We start from the raw sequence: 20,459 nt of genomic DNA on the forward strand, positions 1-20,459 counted from the left end.
GAGCAGAAAGAGCGAGAGGTCTGAAGGGCACAAGAGGGACAAATAATAAAGACATCAATTATTCACAACCTCAATCAAACAGGAATACACAAGATGGGTGTGTATGTTTGGATATATATATGTGCATGTGTGTGAGAGAACATAAGGTTCATTTTGTAGAGAGCTCATATTTCTCTCTTTGGTGCAGTCGGGCCAAACCTTTGCTGACTGGAACCATCATAAACTTAATGCCGCCGGAGGCTTGTAAACTCTCCTCTGCTTTCCAACACACACGCGCACGCACACACAGCAGACTTTTGGACAGTTCTTATTAACACACAACTATGAGAAGCAGAGAGAAAGATAATGAGTATAGTTAGAATGGACCATAAAAAATCCCACTTACATCTGGCTGAAGGGCTGGGAAGACCCTTGGACTGATTTTAGGGTAGGGCTGTTCGATATAACGATATATATCGGATGACGATATAAAAACGTCTATAGTTTCATTTTAGGCTATCGTTTGTTTCGTGGTGTCGCAAAATAAAGTGTTTACGGCAATATTTTTTCATCGTTTTGATGGTCACTGTAGTGGCTATATTAATTTCTTAAAGTTCTCTCTTTCTCTTATATTTAATATAACCACACTACAGACGGACAAGCGCCTGTTTTTATGCGTTGTTGTTAGCAACAACGACGGTAACAGCATCGCGTGTTCGCTTGTTTATTTTCCACATAAACCTTTCACAATAAAGCTCAAGATCCTGTTGAGACTTCAAAATAAACTGAATCATGTGAAAGAGTATGCAGAGTATTTATGGATGAAAAGCAAAAAAGAGCTGTCAGGTGCTAAAAAATAAACCTTAGACTCAAACGTTAGAACAGGCTTTTCCCCGCAGCACGCTGTGTAATAAATACTCAAAGAAAACTGCGGCCGTTACAACTTATGTCTAAAAATGTATCGTTTCATGCATCAGTTAAAACACTCGTCTCCAGGTACACGACGCACAGCTGGAAACACTTCACGCAAGTCGAGCAGCCCGAGATTCACAGAATTTACAGAAAATGTAAAATTTGTGATTTATATCGTTATCGGACGATAGATGTCTTATATCGGGATATGAGATTTTGGTCATATCGCACAGCCCTATTTTAGGGTGTAAAAATTGTAATAACTTCAGAAACTGTTTACCTCATAGCACGGTTATGTTTAAAAATCATCAAAGTGGCTTACGGCAAAAGATAACTTGGAAATCAGCCCACCTAAAAGATGTTATTGCATCATTGGATAAACAAAAAATCAATTTTTTAATGGTTGCTAATTTCAGAACAAGAATAAGGGATTCACGACCAAAATGAGGGTCCCAGCCCTGTGATGGGTCATGAAAGTACTACAATTTGGCCACGATAAACCATATATAGTATTAATGTATTCAAAAAAAAGTCTTTTGTAAATTATCTTTAAATTTGAGTTAAAGATTTAAATCTTCAAAAAAAAAAATACATAAGAGAACTAAAAATCACCTTCAACAAGTAAATCGCCAGAAGATCAAAATCTACTTGATGAAAACACAGATTAAATATTTCATTTTAGGCTTCTGTAACGTTATCATTAAAGATTTGAGTGGTACACCAAAGATTTTTGGATTTCCAAATTAGAGATTTGTCTCGAGTAATGGTAACAAACTGCTGTTCTGTGGATTAATCTGTTGGGTTCGGCGTCGTTCTGCGTTTGCTGCCATGAGGCAGAAGCAGCTATTGGGAGAGCTAATGTAGCATTTCACACCTACAATGCCAGCAGCTTTACTTTGCAAGTTTCTTACTTGACTGCAAAACTGTAGGCGAGTGAGTTCACGCAACACAAAGATGTTTTGGCTTCTTTCTTGTGCTCCTCATTCGTCTTACCGAACCACTCGGAGGGAGGCTGGTTCAGAAAAACCTGTTGGAAAGCTTTTATAAACACTCATGGCAACATAACCCTGTGTTGTGAGTGTGATTAATATCATGTCACGTCATTTGTCTCCTATTAGCAACACATGCAATGCGTGTCTGAGTGTGCAAAAGAACAAAAATCTAACTAGCCTAAAGCTTCACTTTGAGCTGAAATGTGACCAGTGAAAATAAATTAGATTAATGTTGCCAATAAATGCAATACAAATTCAGTGAATTCTTCTTCTTCTATGTATCAGATAAAGTTGCATTGTTGGTTCATGTTCAAAACGAGCCACGGCTAAATGCCAATTTCAGGACATGTGCTAAAGTGGAAATAAAGGAACCAAAGCAACAGAGCTGCAAAACATCCCATAAACAACAAAAGGTCTCCAAGCTCACATCATTTTTCTACAGGTTTACATAACTGAGCAGTGTTATGAAGTTCACATACATCCATGAATGTGATTGTCAATATTATTTAAAACTTGAAACATTGACACCAATCTGAGTATCAATTTACATAACAGTCAAACATCTGGTTTGTCTAAGTGTTACAGCAACTGTGATAAAACACTCACACATCTGAGGAGAAGCTGTATAATTTTCACCAGCTGCACATACTCTAATGCTTTTTTCATTTTAATGGTTTATGTTGGGACACGCAAGATCGAATGGACTACACTATCTGCCATATCAGGTGTAAGGGTTTAAAAACTCCTGGGAACAGCAACACTTTAGGAATCACACCGTGAGCAGGCACAGATGCGTTTTGAAGGCAACTCAATTTTCATGCATAATCTGAAAATAGAAAAAGAAAAGTTCAGACAAAGAAAGAGGGTTGGTGTTTAAAAAAAATTGAAATGTTGCATTCTGGGATTAAAATTACAAGGCATGCTTGGTTACTTGGATCCTGCTGCAACAAGTCTGCATACCAGAGAATATATGTGACTTTGTGGGTATTTGCACAAAAGGGTGTCCACACTGAAAACAAATGGATAGCTTGCTGCAGAGTCTGGCAGTTTGGATATTTGCCTTAAACCTAAGCAGCATTTGCAATTCATCCTTACGCCTATGATTTGGGAGAAGGCTTGAGGAGAAAGGAGGCCATAGCAGTCTAATCTCAATTTTTCTTAGTTTGTTAATACACACAACCAGATCTATTTATTATTATTATTATTATTAATAATAACAATAATAATGATGATAAAGTAATCTGCACCAACCACCACCTCACTGGAAATCAAGTCTGCACTTCCTCTAATGGCCTTTTGAGCCAGGCTTCACAATCGAGTCAATGCACACAGACTCTAATGTCAAAATGCCCAGCTCTTACAACACCTGGAACCCTCCCGTGTCCTCCTAATGTACTCTTGTTTTCACACATCACTATATATCAATAAAAATGTGGTTTGACAACTAATAGAAAGGGTAGGCAGAGACCACCCTCATTAACTTCTGATGCATGCCCAGTCCTTTTGTCCTAAAAGCAGGCCTGAAATATGACAGAAACTATTCAGTTCAGAAGAGATCATGAAATGCTTATTCCTAGAAGGCTTTAAAGGGGTAAATAGAGTACAAAAAAAATAACCCTTTTTAATATTATGGGGGAAATAAAAGAACTTCTGGTCCTGTGAATGTCTATGGGGAAAACAGTCCTCAGCTTTGACCTCTGTAAGCCCTTTCCCAATGAGTTTATGGGCTCAGGCACTCATTACGGATCATAGAGAATAAAACACCAAATCCATTTTGTGAATTTGGATTATTCTAATATTTAAATAAAAAAAAATTAAAAAAAAGGATTACCCAGGATATGTTCGTATAGGCATGCAGTTTCAAGAGTCAGATCCACCCCACGGTTGGGGTATCTGGTTTCAAACCCTGAAAATGCTCATTTCATTAAAAAGAAAGCAGTAGGCGACTTCATGATGGCTACATCCATCTTTTGTGCTCACTACGATCCAGACACAGGGCTCCACCTCTACCAACTGGAGTCACTTAACTCGACTGCGCTGAAAAAAACAAAAAACAAATACAGGCTGCTGTTTGGTGCAGACCATTTAAATTTGGTCTAAACACTTTGATGCATAAAACTGGAGGAGTTTGCCTTTAAAGTTTCAAGTTAGCACTTAAAAATCGGTCTTTTCATTTTAAGTCCAGCGAGCTAAAGTAGTAAAAGACAACAAAAAAACATCACTGTCCAAACACTAAATACAGACTGCACCGAAGATGCCATATCATTATGATGTTTTAAAAAAAAAAAAAAAAAAAAAAAAAAAAAAAAAAAAAAGAGGAGCTGGAGCTACAGTTCAGGAATGCACTAAAACGATAAGTCTGAATACCAACTACATCTGGATCTGGGCTGCATCGGAGCGTCAGCACCTTTGAAGCACTCCTTGCAGTCCTCTGTTGTGGATGGTGGTGGTGGGGGGGCTATACATAATTAGAGGGCCTATCTGCAGGCAGGGCAGCAGTGGTACTGATACATATAGGGACAGACGTTCAAGCTGAGACACAGACATTTAGACAAAACACTCACCGGGAGGGAGGGGAGGGGTTGGTAATAAGATCTAGGATGTGTCACAGTCTGGCACTGACCTTTAACTTCTGACCTACAGGCCAGCCCACTGAGTGTGTGCTGTTTTTTGTGTGTGTGCATGCACTTAGTGTCGTCTGTATGTCGGAGTGTCCAGATCCTAAAAGAATGAAGGAAGCAGCTGCAAACACTCCATCGCTCTCCGTGTCTCTGTTTCTTTTTACGTGCGTGCTGTTTCCAACCACCGACACTCTGGACTGAAATTGCTTTTAAATTCATACGCCAGATGGAAGCCTGCCAGCAGTTTGATGGGCTTCATCCCTCCTTCCTGCACCTCCCTCTCAAAGTTTCTCACCATTCTAGTTCCCCTGCTAATCCCACTTGACTTTTACCTTTCCCCCCCTCTATCCTATTTTCTTGTCCAATTCCCTCTCTTTTCCGGGCTTCCACCTCATTCATCCTCTACCTTTCAATCCCTCACTCTTCTCTTTGTCAAGAAGAGAAATGCTGTCTTTTCCTCAATAAAAGTGAAGGGGGTCTGTAAACTCACATAAAACCACCCATTTCTCGCTATAACGCTGATTTACAGCCCCCTCCCCTCTCTTCTCCCCCACGGCTCGTGAGAAATCCCATCTGTTACCGAAAAAGACTCACAAGAAAGCAAAACTGTCGCAGTCAGAGGCCAGGCCGCCGGAAACAAAACGGATGGGTTCAAGCCAGCAAGACAAGCCGAGCTATGCAGAAACAGAAAATGCAGCGGGGTGTTTTTCTGACTTTTTGGATTAGGACGTGAAACTGTAAGGCAGCTGCACAATAGCAGGCAAACTTCCCAGATCTTTCTTGGCTTTGTTTTCATTGGCTGCAGAAAAGCCCAGGCCTTCAACACGTAGCTGCAAACTACTTCCACGACAAGCTGACAACACTACTGCCCAAAAAACATGCTGTCAAAGGTGCAGAGCTCCTCACGGCCCAACCACCCGTGTCCCATTTAATGTTGCCTACTACATAGCCTACATCTAAACTACAATGATGCACTGTTGAGCTGTTCTACTTTTTCAAGAGGCTGAGGAGAAACAAAATGAGGAAGAAAATGTAATAATAATAACAACAACAATATGCAGATGATGACGACTTAGATGAAGAAGAGGAAAAAAAGCAGGTGGAAGAGGAGAAGTAGTAGTCGAAGAAGAAAAAGGAGGAAACTGACAACTGCTAGATGAAGGAGTAAAGGGAGATGAAGTAGAAGAAAAGAGGGAGATCAGAAGAAGAAGATTAAGAAGGAGGGAGAGGAGATGAGGAAACGGGGGGGAAAATGAGAGGAAAACAAGCTGTAGTAGCAGAAGACCTGAAGAGGAGGAGAAAAGAAAGAAGAAGTGGACGAGGATAGGTAGAAGATGAAGGAGGAGAAGGAAGAGTGGAAGTAATGCATGCAGATGAAGATAGAAGGAGAAAGAGAAGAAGCAGTAGATGAAGAAAAGGAAAGACGAGGACGATAACACGAAGAAGAGCTAACTTGGTTAGTTTTTGCTAGATGTATTTTACGCTTCTTCCTTAGAGATCATTATTTATGATTTATTGAAGATGCTCTTTGTAATCTCATTTGGAAAGCATCGTCATGATGTGTGTGTGTGTGTGTGTGTGTGTGTGTGTGTGTGTGTGTGTGTGTGTGTGTGTGTGTGTGTGTGTGTATAAAAACAATAAAGAAAACATTAACCATTTACAAAATCTGGTTCCACAGCTGCAATCGAAGCTAGACGTCACTGTGCGTGTGTGTGTGCGTGTGTGTGTGTGCATGTGTGCGTATCCTTGAATTGTCAAAGCGGGAAATAACAGAGACAAAGTAACACTTTGAATGGTACTGCAGCCTAAACAAACAACCTTATGTACACACAAACACACACACACAAACAAAACTTGCAAACAGAGCTCCAAGTTGTGAGCATGCTCACACGGCCGTGCTTCGTCTAAGCAGCAGTGATGTATAGAGAGTGAAGGACGAACACAAATAGCTCGATGTTTAAGGCACAATTAAAGACTTACAGCATCTGTGTGTGTGTGTGTGTGTGTGTGTGTGTGTGTGTGTGTGTGTAGCTATATCATTTTCCGTCCGGTGTGGTTTCCATGGGCGGGACGGTGAGAGGGGGGGAAAAAAAAAAATTTACCACAAAAGAAAGGGAAGGAGGGGGGAATTTTCAGGGTGTGCCAAAGAATCTAAGGCATGTGAGGGTGGGTGGGCCAGGGCCACTGTGAGGTGGGGGGCAAAAAAAAAAAAAAAAAAAAAAAAAGACTAATTAGTCAACAGGAGGAGCAGACAAAACACAAAAGCTACATGCCTCAAGAATGAAGGTAAGTAATGAGCATTTGTGAGCACATGTGTGTACACATCCCCCTCACTGACCCAGAGCAAACTGAGCTCTTCAACACTGCCGGTGACAGTGAATGCCCTCTGTATGTATACTTGAAAGTAAATGGGTCAGCTGTGACAGAAAACACATATAGAGTTACTTATTTAACCATAACTCTCTCAACACGTCAGCCAGTCAAAGGCGCAGGACTCCAGAGATACACACACACACACACACACACACACACACACACACACACACACACACACACACACACACACACACACACACTGCTCCTGATGAAACGAGCCCAGATAAAGTCAGGAAGCAGCTGGGGGTGACAGGGGGTTAAAGAATTATATAACACACTTAGAAAATGAGCCCAGAAAACATTCTGCAGGGTTTGAAATCTTTTGATGTAGGAGTGAAAAAAACCGTTTCAGAAACAAAGCCAAGAGACCATTTCCTGGATTTGGGAAACTTGGGACCGAGTGTGCACCAACCCCTCCCCCATTACCAGACCCCTCTTTCCTGTGGGTGAGCACGGAGGTCGAGGGAGGGGGAGAAAGGGTGCACCACGAATACAGTGACACTGAGCGAAACGCAGTAACGCAGATGAGCCGGTCCTGCAGCCAGAAAGACTTTGACGTAATGAGACCACAGCTCTTTCCTGGACCCAGCGCTGACGGCAACAAGTAGTGCCAGGAGTGTGACAACAACACGTTTATAGTGCAGCCTGTCATGTGCCTGCAGCTCGGGGTAATCGTTTTCCATTTCATGGTTACAGGATTATATTACAATATCACTTTTTTCCTCATTTTCAAATACCTTTTCTTGTTTTTTTATGTTAAGTACTCTGTATTATTAGTGATCATAACATCTGTTGAATGCCTAAAGTACTATTCACTCAAAGAGTCAGTGTTACGTTACTCAACCAAAGTCTGATATGATGACACCCCACTTTAAAAATGGGTTAAAGAGGAGACACTCTGGTGTGATTCTGAATCCAGCCCTCAAAGTGTTGGTATTGTTGGTTTCCACTGGCCATTGTCATCTCCTTCTCTTCTCAGCAAATTTTACAATCTATATAAGTAAACTTGAATAAGCTTGAATACTTAAATCCTGAAGAGTCGATGTGTGATTTAAACCTCGTTGTGAATTTTTCTGAGCTGTATATTTTAACAACAGAAGATTCTCCTCTGGGTGAAGGCCAAAACGTAACATTTGAGAGCAAGTGCCTACTGCTTTTTTTATATGCCTGAAGACCTCAGACAGTGTCCTTGCAATAATAATGTGGTTAGAAAGTTTTTAAAATCCCAGCAGAGCATCCTCTTTGCTGTCCTCCTTGTTTAGGGCTGTTGTTAATAACCAGTATGGAACTGGCACTGGTAGCTAGGTATTGATAAGCAGCTAGATAAGCAACGCTGTTATGAATACAGTGGGGCAAAAAAGTATTTAGCCACCGATTGTGCAAGTTCCCCCACCTAAAATGATGACAGAGGTCAGTAATTTGCACCAGAGGTACACTTCAACTGTGAGAGACAGAATGTGAAAAAAAAATCCATGAATTCACATGGTAGGATTTGTAAAGAATTTATTCGTAAATCAGGGTGGAAAATAAGTATTTGGTCAATAACAAAAATACAACTCAATACTTTGTAACATAACCTTTGTTGGCAATAACAGAGGTCAAACGTTTACTATAGGTCTTTACCAGGTTTGCACACACAGTAGCTGGTATTTTGGCCCATTCCTCCATGCAGATCTTCTCGAGAGCAGTGATGTTTTGGGGCTGTCGCCGAGCAACACGGACTTTCAACTCCCGCCACAGATTCTCTATGGGGTTGAGGTCTGGAGACTGGCTAGGCCACTCCAGGACTTTCAAATGCTTCTTACGGAGCCACTCCTTTGTTGCCCGGGCGGTGTGTTTTGGATCATTGTCATGTTGGAAGACCCAGCCTCGTTTCATCTTCAAAGTTCTCACTGATGGAAGGAGGTTTTGGCTCAAAATCTCACGATACATGGCCCCATTCGTTCTGTCCTTAACACGGATCAGTCGTCCTGTCCCCTTGGCAGAAAAACAGCCCCATAGCATGATGTTTCCACCCCCATGCTTCACAGTAGGTATGGTGTTCTTGGGATGCAACTCAGTATTCTTCTTCCTCCAAACACGACGAGTTGAGTTTATACCAAAAAGTTCTACTTTGGTTTCATCTGACCACATGACATTCTCCCAATCCTCTGCTGTATCATCCATGTGCTCTCTGGCAAACTTCAGACGGGCCTGGACATGCACTGGCTTCAGCAGCGGAACACGTCTGGCACTGCGGGATTTGATTCCCTGCCGTTGTAGTGTGTTACTGATGGTGACCTTTGTTACTTTGGTCCCAGCTCTCTGCAGGTCATTCACCAGGTCCCCCCGTGTGGTTCTGGGATCTTTGCTCACCGTTCTCATGATCATTTTGACCCCACGGGATGAGATCTTGCGTGGAGCCCCAGATCGAGGGAGATTATCAGTGGTCTTGTATGTCTTCCATTTTCTGATGATTGCTCCCACAGTTGATTTTTTCACACCAAGCTGCTTGCCTATTGTAGATTCACTCTTCCCAGTCTGGTGCAGGTCTACAATACTTTTCCTGGTGTCCTTCGAAAGCTCTTTGGTCTTGGCCATGGCGGAGTTTGGAGTCTGACTGTTTGAGGCTGTGGACAGGTGTCTTTTATACAGATGATGAGTTCAAACAGGTGCCATTCATACAGGTAACGAGTGGGGGACAGAAAAGCTTCTTACAGAAGACGTTACAGGTCTGTGAGAGCCAGAGATTTTCCTTGTTTGAGGTGACCAAATACTTATTTTCCACCCTGATTTACGAATAAATTCTTTACAAATCCTACTATGTGAATTCATGGATTTTTTTTCACATTCTGTCTCTCACAGTTGAAGTGTACCTCTGGTGCAAATTACTGACCTCTGTCATCATTTTAGGTGGGGGAACTTGCACAATCGGTGGCTGACTAAATACTTTTTTGCCCCACTGTAGTTATGCAAAATGGGCAGTCCTGCACATTCAAGAGTCGTCTCACTTTACTACACTTAATATAACTAGAGAAATGGTCTGCATCACTGAACTTTCTTTCTTTTTTAATGCTCCACTACCACGGTTTGTCAACTACCACTAAACAACAGAAATAGAAGAACATGCTAAGGTCCATCCAGTACTTTCATTACAGTCATTTGAGAGCAGTGTGGGGTGGGGGTCATCTTTGGTCATCAAATAGTTCACAATTAAAACTGAATACTCGTTTGACTCCCGTTGCTAGGCACCCAAACCAAAGAGTTCATCACTCAAAGTCACCACGGGAACAGCATCTATAGCTCAAACATCAAGACTGAATCTGAGGCTACAGCAGCAGGAAAAGGTGCTGCGAGTCACTTACTGGCACGATGAGCTGTGTCATGAATCCACAGGAGTTACTTTGCAAAAAAGGCAATCTGCTCTCAAATTTAACTGGTGGATTAACAGGTGCTGTTTGGTATTCACCAGCTGTCAACCGTGTGAGCTCGATCACTAACGAGCCTATGGCCACTCATCTACCTGAACATCATGATGCAGTTCCCAATACCGCAGAGAACATCGCAGATAAACATTAAAAAGACAGAGTTCACCTCCCCATTGTATTAAACAATCACACTCTGTGCCTTTTACCACATTTCTTACACTTTACACATAGTGCAAATTCAACACTGTCTGACACACTCATTGAATTAACATCCGTTAGTTACAGCTGAGTAAATCTGTTGGCGTCATGTGTCAGCAAGCGTCTCAACATCCACCTGGCCAGGACACCCCATCTAATGTTTTGGTTAAGTTTTGTTTCAGCTACATACTTAAAATGAGGGAAAATGTGCAGAAAATAGAGAGGTTCCATTTCAACCAAAGTCTCATACATTAATTTGTTCAAACACTAACATCCACCAGATCATTGGAGACCTGCTTAAGCAGCGATCACACCCTGCTATGGACATAGACAGCTGTAGATATCATGGACCATTAAGTCCACTAGAACAGGAATGACTAAAGTCCACTTTAACTAAAGGGTGCACAGTTGGTGCACTGTATGTCTCCATAGATAAGGCTGTTTTGATCCAAAAAGCTGTCCAGCATGCAGATGTCCTCCCATGTATATAACTATAACATGCCTCTTAGGGGTAGTGTTAGGTTCTACTTTAGCCATGTGCTAAACAAAAGCCTGAAGATTACACCTTTCCAATCAAGTCCTGTTAATCCATTTTGGCTTTACAAGTCATCTGCTATAATATTTCCATTTGGGTGTGCCAAATGGAAGGAAATGCCATTAAAAAGGAGCAGATGCGAAGCCAACTCTAGCCCAAACCAGGTCACTGGTCACCTGGTGGAAACTAACCCAGAGAGGTTAACCCAGTAAAAATCACAGGTTACCAAATATAAAATATAATAATATATATATATATATATATATATATATATATATATATATATATATATATATATATATATATAATATAATATAAAAGTTCCAGGTAAAAATGGGACGCTGAACTCTTAAAATTCTGACTCGCTCATTCACTCTTTCATCTCACTAAATACCGAAAATATCTCTTTGCAGACCAAAAGGAGAATAAATAAAGTGTTCTCCATATTTTTATTTCTGACTCAGGTTATATTTATACTATCAAACCTCATGCTCCTGTCATTTCTTTTATCAATATGAGTCAGCAAAAAGCAAGCACTTCGATCATTAGAGCTTCTTACTACTTCTCACTTGACTGCAAACATTACAGCTGCTTCATATTCTTTTGTTTGGTAGAAAGAGAGGATATTGGCTATTGGAAAGCCACACCTTTCCCCTCTGAAGAAACACATAGAGGGGCGGACAGACATGGCTGTGCACAAAAGGCCTGTCAGATCCAAGGCCAGGGCAGAAGCAGTGGAGAGACTGCGTATCCTATATATAGCCGAAATGTGACAGGACATCCGAGAGGACAGGGAAGTCTAGACACAAATGGCACAGCACTTAATCAAACTGTGTGTGTGTGTCTTCAGCACAGTCTTCTTATCTCACCTTTCATTAGACAGCCTGTGTCAAGCTGTTGCATGATAATGCCACAAGATTGTATTAATATCACAGCCTTGTGTGATCAAATTGGCTGGAGGCTCGGCCTTTATTTGCCAAATTAAAGGGGGGGGGGGAAGGAAGGAAGGGAGACAGAAAGACTCAGAAAATGAGAGAGAAAGCAACGGGGTACTAGCGTCAAAGATGTGAGGAGAGTTGGTGGATCAGAGCGAGTGACTCATCAGAAAAGGAATGTCCCATCACTGCCAACGAAACTACAGACACCGTTGCAATGATTGCTCCGTCGCCAATACTTTAAATCACCCCATCTCTGGCTCTTGTCACCTCTTCCTCCTACACAAAGCCTGTCTCTTTCTCCCTCTGTCTCTGTACTGCTTATCGTTGTCGTTTGCCAGCTTAAGCAGGCCATTCTTCTCCTGCTAGATATTGCTTTTGGATGGGGATGACAAAGCTAGCTAAACCACAACTAGTGGACCAGCTCTGCACCACCCCTGTTAGGAGCAAACAGAGGTCAAGGCCGCCAATTCGTTTATTCTAACGAGTGAGTGCAAAGCCAATAAGCAAATTCCAGCACTGTGTGGTTAATCAAAGCGACACTAGTCAATTAATTTAAATTTTAATCCCCAATACAAAGTTGTTTTAAATGCAACTGCGGTTTTATGAATCACAGTAAAGATATGGAGATGAGGCTGGCACCGCATCACATCCTTACCACAGATGTTCGGTTATTTATACTCCCACCACAGGATATGATGTAGGCATAAAAAACAAAAAGAACACCACCACAATGACTGCACACATGATTCAACTTTTAGATCACCTGTCATCCTGTGCATTCACCACACAGGAATTTACAGGCTCTGCCCTTCCACATCAAGATGGAAGAAAGGGTTCGTGGCAGTTTTACCATTTCTTCTGTGGGATTTTAAACCAGCCGAAAAACCCCTACAGATAAAAAATAAACAAAAAACAAAATCAGTGTTGCCTTCTGCTGCTGATCTTGGCACACAGCTGATGTAGAAAAGACCTAATATTTGGCTAAAACTAGTTTTCTCATACACTTTCAGGGATCAAGTGACCTGCATTATCGAGTGGCATCAGAGAAATAGTTTTCAATTAAAGCATCAGTGGGAAGGTGATGAAGCAGGCCTCGACTATGATCTACGATAAGTCAATTTTTTCAAGAGGCATCCTGTGTCTATTTTACATTTACTATTATGTTATACATTCACTGTGCATATCAGTGTCACTACTGAACACTGAAAACAGCAGCGTCAAACATACACTGCCTGGTCCAAAAAAAAAAAAAAAAAGTCACACTAATATTTTGTTGGACTGTGTTAGCTTTGATGACAGCACACATCCACTGTTCCATTATAAGCTTATGCAATGTTACAACACTTATTTCCATCTAGACTTGCACTTTTTCACCAACATCTTGCACTGATGATGAGAGTTAGACCGATACATTAAGTCTTCTTCAGCAAATCCCGGTTCTTCAATGAGATTAAGGTCTGGACTCATTGGTGGCCAATCCATGTGTGAAAATGCTCTCTGAACCACTCTTTGACAGTTAGAGCCCAACGAATCCTGGCGCTGTCAAATATAATTAAAATATCCCTGTGCCACAAATGGATGGAAAAAGCTGGGCTCTCAGTATATTCAGGTAGTCAGCTGACCTTGTTTTCTGAACACAGACCACCTAAAAATTACAATGAAAATTGCAACCACAGGCTTGCATGGTAGGTACTAGGGATGGTCGATGCACCACCACTCTGGAACAGGGCAAATCTGGACTCATAAGACCACGTGATCCTTTTTTCATTCCTCCACAGTCCAATATTTATGCTCCTTGGCAAACTGAAACCTGTTTTCCCAGTTAGCCTCATTGATAAGTGTTTTCTTCTGGCTACAGAGCTGTTTGTTCTATCGTTAAATTTTTACAATTTGATTTCACCAAACATATAAATGATCTCCAATCATTTTCAAGATTTGTGCCAATTTGCAAGGGAAACAGTAAGGGCTTAACATATTTTTGCACAAATGTTGTTCTTTATATGTGAATGTTTGGTTCTTTATCGTATCTCCTGGCTAAATGCTTAAAGCACTAATTTCAGCTCTGCTTGCTATTATTAGTGCACTGCAAATATTTTGCTTGGCAAGCCCTTCAGGTTTTTCCCCCACCCCTAAAAATTCTTTATGAAATCCAATTACCTGCTAACAGAGGAACACCTGTCCATTTACCCAAGTGGTCCTTGAGACATGGAGTCCAGACTCTCACTTCTATCACTTCTTAATCCTTGTTTAGAGACAGGCCAAATCCTTGAACTTTTTTTAAGTAGGCCAATTTACAGTAGCACCTGGGGCTCTGGCCTTTATAGCCACTTTCATATCATATGACTGTGTGTGTGCACGTGTGTTTGTTTAAAAGCCAAAAGGAGGCGAGAGGAGGGAGAAGGGAACGCCAGACCAAAAGCCAGAAGAAGAAAAAACCCTTATGCAGCTGAACTGAAACTGATGGGTGTATACAGGGGAAAGTGCAGCCATGTGGAAAAGACAACATCAGAAACAGAAACATATAAACAGGAGAGTCGCAGAAAAAGCCCCCCCCCCCCTTTCAAAAGTAGAAATCCTGTCCATCCTCGCCTCATCCTCAGGTAATTTGGAGGCAGAATAACGTGCATACTGATGACCCGATCCCAGAGCGCTCTGACAGCAAGGAGACAGTCCATCGGCGAGGCTGCCAGGAGCCGACACGCTACACAAACAGAAAAACACACAAAAAAAAAAGAAAAGAAAACAAAGCGGAAAAAAGTGGAGGGGGGAAAAGGCGGCGATGAGGAGCAAGCATGCGGGCGAAAAGCTGTCAAAAAACAGGCGAGACAGACGGACAGATGGAAAGATGAGAAAAAAAAGGGGCCCTATCATCTGGCTTCACACCCCGCAGGATGAACAGGGCCTCTGTGCTCCTTCCCTGTTCAAACACACCTCACGGCTGTCTGCTCCCTGCAACAACAATGCGCGCACACACACGCATGCACGCACACACACACTGCAGCCTGCCTAACAGTGGGCACAATAACCCTATTGAGAGGCATCGATAGGGGGCTGAAAGTGAAGAGAATGAGATGCTGAAAAAAGATTGACAACTCACACATACAGTCTCCCGGACCCAGCAGCACACATAAATCCACACAAACAAATCGTAGCGTGGTTATCCTGCCAGCATGACAGCCTGGGATGAATCTACTCTCTGCTGTCCTTAATTCATCATTCATCTGTCCAATCTGGTCACACACACCACACACACACACGACTAAAAATCACACACACAAACAGTTGTTTGGTCAGGGGCGGACCAGAAGTATTGTTACACAAGGGAAGAAGGGTGGTGGTAGCGGATCTCCGAACTCTTTATCTGATTGCTCACACACACCCACGCAGAAACGCTCAGTCACACAAGCATGTACACACACGCACACTTTCACCACGCTTTCTCGTCAGCTGCTGTGCATGACCCCGACCACACACAGACTAACGAGTTGGTGCTGCAAGGCAAGAAAGTCCCGGGATCGTTCACATGCAGGTTTATCGTCTTTCCAACAACTGCACCCATTCTGCTGAGGACTGTGGCTAGCGCGGCTATTGAAACATATTTTAGGCTGTGCTCAAAGCTTTGCAAGGTGACAGCCTGGATTAGGGTCAATCAACCAAATGTGACAAAAATGCCCACCTGAGCCCCTCCATCACACGATTCAAGTATTTTTAATGAAGGCATGCAAAACTTTATCTACATACTAGGTCCTCAAATTTTGCTCTTTTTAAAAATCTTTTTTTTTTTTTGCATTTTTAGCCCTTATAATCCCAAAAGTACAACAACTAGCCACATAAAGGGCTAAAAACAAACAGACCGTCTCTGATGTCCATGCATGTTCACTTTATGACGATTCTGAAAATCTTCTTCAGCACCTAAAGCCATTTGATCAGCTATTATATGGAATATCTGAACACTCTTTCACAGATACCAGTCATTAACAAAAAAAAATGACTATCTCAGAAATCATTTTCACACAGCTTAAGGATGAGCCTGGTATTAAAATACAGGTTAAAATTGAGACCTTTGGGAGGTGGTTTAGCTCCCTGGGTTGAGTGGGATACCAATATGCCGCAAGGCCACCACAGATCATTTCCTGCATGCTTTTCACCTTACTCCATCTTCCCGTCCTTTCCTATCTGCCTCACAGAAAAGCAGAACTTCCACAGGCTAAAGCTTAATTTGACCCAAGTGCAACTTTGCCAGTGCAACAATGATATATGCTGCAGAACTGATGCTCGAATCAAAAAATACAAAATAAAAATAAATTTGCCTTCAGAATATAACGCTAAGATTTTACCTCACCCTTACACTGCAGTAAAACTGATTTGAAACCAACATTTCATGAAATTATTAAGGGTCAGAAATGCTGAAAAGGTTTTGACATTCATCTCATGTTCTTTGACTGTAAAACTGCTAAACTTCTAAAATCCTGATTCTTCAGGGGTCAGGTGCCATGTGTTGATTCATTTCATATAAAAACGAGACATTACCGACTTGCGCTTGCATTCTGTGCATGTGTCCAAATCGTGCAGCAGCACGCCTTCCTTTGAGGATGAGTTGGCATCTTGAAAGCGAGGAGCTCATACCAAATATTACCAGAGCTAAAACAAAGACGCACTCAGGAACAGTCTGCAGTGCTTGGCCCAAAACTCGACCCATAAATGTCCGAGTCACTTTTTCCACACTCAGCAACTCCTGATTGCTGTATAGAAATGCTACAAGAGGGAGGGAGGGAGGGCAAAGGAGCGAGAGAGAGAAAATGACGAGGGAAAAGAAGGATGAAGCGACGACAGAGGCTGGCAACACAGAGAGGAGCAGAATATAAACCAACTTAACCCAAACCCAAAAGCCCTGAGCAATTAGCAATGACATCATGTACACGCACGCACACACACACACACACACACACACACACACACTGCAGAGAAGGGCTAGGTTTGAATGAAAAGCAAGACAGCAGGGTATAGAGGCTGCAAGGATAGCGAGGGAGGCGAGGCAGAGGATGACAGTGCACCATTTCTACTATGGTGGTACAGCCAGTGACACATTCAGTTTTGCAATTGCACAAATGAACTCACCAAACCGACACCGCCACAACCACAGCTTAAAATAGAGAGCACAAGCTGTTTACCAACAAAGTGCTTATAAAAAATAAAAAAAGGAAGCAAAGGCAGGAAAAGGGAGAACTGGGAAGATATTTAGATCAGACTCAAAGCATGCTTTACTCATGAGGCTTTTTAACATGACTGCACCTTTGAAACAGATACACCAGTAAGTAAGTACCAGTGCAAATGTGATGCAAAACAAATACAGCAGAGCCAGGAGAGAAAGGCTGGCAGTGAAACCTCAGTGGTGCACTCTAAAAGAAGAAATCGGGTCCTCTGACAATTGGTGTTATTGTCAACAACTTCAGCACTCCTTCTCCTCATAGGCTGCAATATATTACATGAACTGTGTCCCGAGCGTTTACAGTCTTACCACAAGAGTCAACAGTGACGCTCCCTCTAGGTGTTTATGCACAATCATTACATACCCCAAACTCTCACTCTCTCCCCTCTCTCTTTCTCCTCCCTACCTCTAAGAAAATTAAAACAGGAAAGCTATTCACGTCCTCCTCTAGATTCTTTATATCGCAAAAACATAAACATGCAATTAAGTGGCTCCATGTTTGCATAAAACAAACAGCCGTATCTTCTCAGGGAGCTCTGGCAGAAACAACCAGAGGAAGGCTGGAAATGATTAGCTAGCCACAACCAACCAGGACCAAGCACCACTGCAAGTCCCTGACTGGGCTCCCAGGGGTTTCTGATGGCCTACAGCCCCACACACTATTCAATGTAATATGCCTAAGTGAAGAGAATACCCCCTTTATGCCTGTTTGTTTCACAATGAGCCTTTTTATTACTTAAATTGTTGCTGTAAACAGAGCACGACATGGGAATGTTTCCAACCTCTGGATGGAAACCACAGGACAGAAAACTGGCGCAGGCTGAATTAATCTGTCAGCTAATTAGTTCCAAACAGAAAATTAATAATTGATTAAAGGTTTAAGCCACTGTTGGAGTGACAGACTGATACTTGTTGGATCAATCATCTTAAATTTAAATGATTTACTATACAACTGAAGATGTGAGGAAGGTCACATTGTTGCCTGATCCACGAATAACTGGTAAAAACACCAATCTAGGCTTTACTCAAAATTTTCTGATTTTTTTATTTTTTATTTTGGTCACTTGCCGAAATGAATATTATATCTTACTGACTTAGCTTAATGCACCAAACTGGCTAGTTGCCTCATATGAAGGTATTTAGGGGTGTGAAGCATAAAAAAAGCCTTGTTTTTGTCTTGAGGTTGGCCAAGTTTGGATGATTGGACAGTTTCCCCCGTCTCTTACCTGAGCCTAGGCCCTCTGCATGAAGACGACACACGTTTAAGAGCCGTTAGGTGCCACAAAGGTTATTTTACACGTATGTTGTGTCCACCGTCGGACGGTTCTCCTGTTTTTCGGTCCCCTCGACACAGCGGCTGAGTTAAAAAGTCAAGCTGGAGTCAGCGGCAGCTGCCTTGCCCGCGACCGTGCTCCGTTTACGGCTGCGCATTGAACGTGTGACTCCCTGAACGCTGTGTGAGAGCTCGTCCACGGACACCGGGAAAATACGTGACAATAAAGTGAAAGAAGCATACCCTGGGTCCCGTAAATGCCCCCTCCCCTCATCTGCCGCCCCAGCCTATCCTCCTATACCACCACCACCTTCGCCAACCGTTTGTAACACAGCGGGCCCCTCAGATGCCAATCACTGCGTCGCCCGGGGAAGATTACGGGAAAAGTTAACTCCCGTTTTTCATTTGAACGAGACGTAAAACGACCGCAAGTCCCTGCGTTGAAGCGAAATTTATCGGCATACCACATCACTCACCTCTTCTCCTGCGGGTTCACGTACTCCTCGCAGAGCTCCTGTCTTTTTTCTCTCTCTCCACCCCTCCGTTCTCGGATTGTTTCCCTTTTCTCCTCCCTCCCAGATGCCGCTGGTCTCCGGCAGGGGGAACCGGGGGACGCTGCTCCGGAAGCAAACGCTCCTCTGTTTTTACTGCCTACGCAGAGAGCGGCTCAATATTAGCGCTTTAATCTGTGATGCCTGCTGGCAGCTTTAAATCAAGAGGTTTCAGTAGCAAAGATGAACTGTTGGTTAGGAAAGCATTGTCCAAAAAAAAAGTGACAATGAAAATGTCGACAGAAAGCATGATTATTCCTAACACACGAGATGGGAAGGAATAACTGCAGAGAATAGGTTAAAATGTATAATATAATAATAAGCAAGCATAATGTGGAAATTACTGTATAAGCAGTACTGTGCAAAAGTCTCGAGACATCTTAATTTCTTTCTGAAGATCTTCCAGAGTTTTCCTTTGGACATAGGTTGCTTTTTCACTATTTTTTCAGTTCAGATCTTGCACCTCAAATTTTTCAGAGTTTGTTTGTTTGTTTGTTAAGACACTTAACACATCTTTAGGTACACACAATTTGTTCTCATATCTTTAGTTGAAGTCATATAAAATGCCAATTGGGGCTTTATATAGCTTTATTTTTCAGCACGAGAAGCATCCCAAATACACCGCGAATGCAATAAAAGCACACTCGGATAGAAAAACACATCCAATGAAACTATCAGTCAAGGTTTGGCCTCCCCAGAGCAAAGACCTAAACACTATTAAAGTGTTGTGGGATCATGTTGACAGAGAACAGAACAAAAGGCAGACAACATCCAAAGACAAGCTTTGAATGTCCTTCAAGAAGCCTGGAGAACTAAGACTACCTAAAGAAATGACAAGAAAGCTGCCTGAAAGAGTTGAGGCTGTGCTGAAGAATAAAGGTGTCATACCAATTATTGACTATTGACAAGCTTATTTAAATTGTTCAAACTCTGTTTTTGCCATATATACTGAATTTTTATGTACGTTTGCGCATGTTGGCATCAGAAGCTGGTTTTCCTTACATGCACAAACAACCAGCACTTCAACGGCATCTAAGTCTGGACCTTTGCTTTCGACTATACCATTTTATAACATCAGTTTCTTCTATGTGGAAATGATAATTGTTTGAATGAAGCTATCAGCAATTTCCCTTGGACATCTGCAAGCACTGTTAGATATGATCCACGCTTAATAGTAGGTATTAGAGTCTTCTCTTTATAAAGCTCAAAAATGTCTACTGCTGCTGTGGCCTCCCTCTTTGATTTGTCTGTCTGTTTTCACTAGCAAACTACAGATTTGCTCTAATGCTCTGTGAACAGTGAAGACTTTCTCCTTGCAGGTCAAATTAGTGGCAAATCCATGTTATTGTAGATTCTTTTCATTTTTACTAGATACAAACACTTTTAAGCCTCAAGCAGTCTGCTCTTGGGCTGAATTTTATAGGTGTTTGAAATCCTCAGCTCTTGGAAATTTTTGTTTGTTTATATT

At 42.0% G+C, this 20,459-nt stretch overlaps 1 protein-coding gene across 6 annotated transcripts in view; it reads right to left on the bottom strand.

Annotated features, from left to right (window-relative positions):
* apbb2b (amyloid beta (A4) precursor protein-binding, family B, member 2b) overlaps positions 1-18,997 on the bottom strand; it is a 57,792-nt gene extending 38,795 nt beyond the window's left edge. For 5 of the 6 annotated variants that reach the window (XM_085356984.1, XM_085356985.1, XM_085356982.1 and 2 more), the window contains exon 1: positions 18,917-18,997. The gene's annotated coding sequence lies outside the window, so the exon portion shown is untranslated. Of the gene's footprint in view, positions 1-18,393; positions 18,611-18,916 lie in introns of those variants that run through there. The other variant, XM_085356983.1, reaches the window with a different exon arrangement.
* Positions 18,998-20,459: the final 1,462 nt, after the last annotated feature.

This window comes from Diplotaxodon limnothrissa, linkage group LG6 (genome assembly GCF_057381915.1).
Source record: "Diplotaxodon limnothrissa isolate DT_005_m linkage group LG6, D_limnothrissa_male_GT1.1, whole genome shotgun sequence".
Classification (NCBI taxonomy): domain Eukaryota; kingdom Metazoa; phylum Chordata; class Actinopteri; order Cichliformes; family Cichlidae; genus Diplotaxodon; species Diplotaxodon limnothrissa.